We start from the raw sequence: 2,223 nt of genomic DNA, 5'->3' as shown, positions 1-2,223 counted from the left end.
TCCTTAAACTTACCTCGGAAAAGGGAGAAGTGCACTTGTAGGGTTCTTGTACCATTATGAGGAGCCTCTCTCTCAAAAAAGTCTAAACCTTCCTAACCATTGAGGATCCCTCCTCTCGCAGACCGAGGCATTTTGATGAGATAGAGTTCACTGCTTTGGGGAGTCCCAACACAGAGTTCAAAGGGGGCATGAAGATCTAAGAGCTCTGTATAGAGCTTGAAAGAGCATGGAGGCCAATCACGCATTTTGAGCCATGAAGACCATCTCACATAGTCACACTCACACTCACAATCAAGGAGGAGGAGGGAGACACGAAATTCGAAGCCCCAAAGTCCCCACATAGCTCGAGAAACACCCTTGCACATGAATCAAGGAGCTCACGAGGACATGCGAAGCTAAAGCAACATTCTAGCTAGGTTTTAGTCCCTTATTACAACCTAGAAGGCCAAGGCAAGACCTTCAAGCCCATTCCTTTGGTGGACACAAACAGTTGAATGCCTTCATTATGCCTTTCAAACTTTCTTTATTCCCTTGAGTGTCTGTCGATCCTTTGAGAGGTTGATGATGGAGCTACTTTGCTTGGAGGCTCCATTAGAACTTGGTGTTGCACCCTGTTATCTCCTAAAAGTAGCCCACTACATTCCCTTTGCTCCTCGTAGCTGCCCGCTTCAACCTTCCCTTTAGGAGACTACAAGACTACTAGTGTATCATAGAATGGGTAATTTCTTACTGAGTGCATCTTATTTCCCTGGCGACTCTTCTATACTACTTCTAAGCTGCTTTTCAATGCATTCTTAGTGGGATTTTTCACATTCTTTACATTTTTGTTGGGCTCCATGCTTCTTCCAACGTTGTAGGACTCATTGTAGGAGCTTGCACATATCCTCGAATGACCAGGCTTCCTCTATTCTAGATGACTGCATTGTCATGGGAATGAAACACGGTGTACATTGCTCTGTGGGAAGTCCAGCTTGTCTACGGTGTGCACTTTACCTCCGTGGATATAGCTCTATACTAGAAATCTCTGGTGTTAGAACTATAAATGTCGAGTATGTATGCTAGTTCTCTACATATTATTGGACAATAGTCTTAATCTTGAAGCTCATGAATGTAGCTACGGAGCCTCCGATGTACTGCATTGCAATTGTGGCTGTTGAGTATGATCATAAGCTTACACAGTCATAGATTTGTGGCTGTGTTGTGAGGCAAACTTCCCTATAATTGTGGCTCTATAATGTGTTGGGGTAAAGGGCAGTGTGCCCACCCACATTGTGTGTGCTCTCCTCTCCCACAATTGGTATTAGAGCGGGTCGTGGTGTTCGATCTGCGGGGATCTTCGCAAGGGCTTGTGGTATGTGCAAATCGAGCATTGAAGGAGCTTTGGATCGATGTGTCTCGTGGAGAAGACGGGGCAGCCATAGCTATGCTTATCTGCTGATCTGAGCTCCGGGAGCTCGAGGAGAAGAGCCTGAGGAGAGAGTTCTATGCAGTCCATTTGCAACGTGGCTCATGTAGTTTTTGTTGGAGCTCGGTGCCTGGCTAGCATGTAGGAGTCGATGAAGGCTTTGATGACAAGTCGCCTTTATTGCCAGGAGCACTGTAGATGCCGAGATCCTGGAGTCTCTAGCTGCTGCTACAGATTGCCCATGAGCCTTGTTTCATTTGGAGGCTCATTGGTGTGAGCTATGCTCATTGGTGGAGCTATGCTGAACCAGAGCATAGTTCGTTGTAGCCTTTGTTGCAGCCCCTTTGTGCTTGCTGTGTCGAATCTGAGGAATGTTGTTTTGAAACCAAGTAATCTATGTGTTGAAATCAACTCGTCCCGTGAAGTTGAATCGCTACTCCAAAGATATCCAGTACCTCCAGAAGCATAGTTCATGCCTTGAACGAGTTTGCTTGCCACGTCTAGAGAAAAATGGTCATCAAAACTCTCTGTTACGTAAGGCATACCGTCCTTCTATAGACGATTTCTACTCAATTTGCACGGTCGATCCTCCTTGTAGTGCCCCATCAATTCGATTCAAGTGCCGGCATATCGTTTATTTTGAATGTGCAAAGAAGCAAGTGAAGGAAGGTTTTCCTGGTCCAGAAATAAGCTTTGGATACGTAATTGCTCACAGTGCACAAAGCGCATGAAGCATGATATGCAGGAATCATTGGATTTGCTGAACTTGGTAAAGGCAAAAGCAATGAGTTCATGAGTTGCAAGATCTTGTGAGTGGA

The sequence above is a fragment of the Dipteris shenzhenensis genome, chromosome 19 (assembly GCF_047967505.1).
Source record: "Dipteris shenzhenensis isolate YYH24624 ecotype China chromosome 19, Dip_SZ_1.0, whole genome shotgun sequence".
NCBI lineage: Eukaryota > Viridiplantae > Streptophyta > Polypodiopsida > Gleicheniales > Dipteridaceae > Dipteris > Dipteris shenzhenensis.
This window is presented reverse-complemented; position numbering follows the sequence as displayed.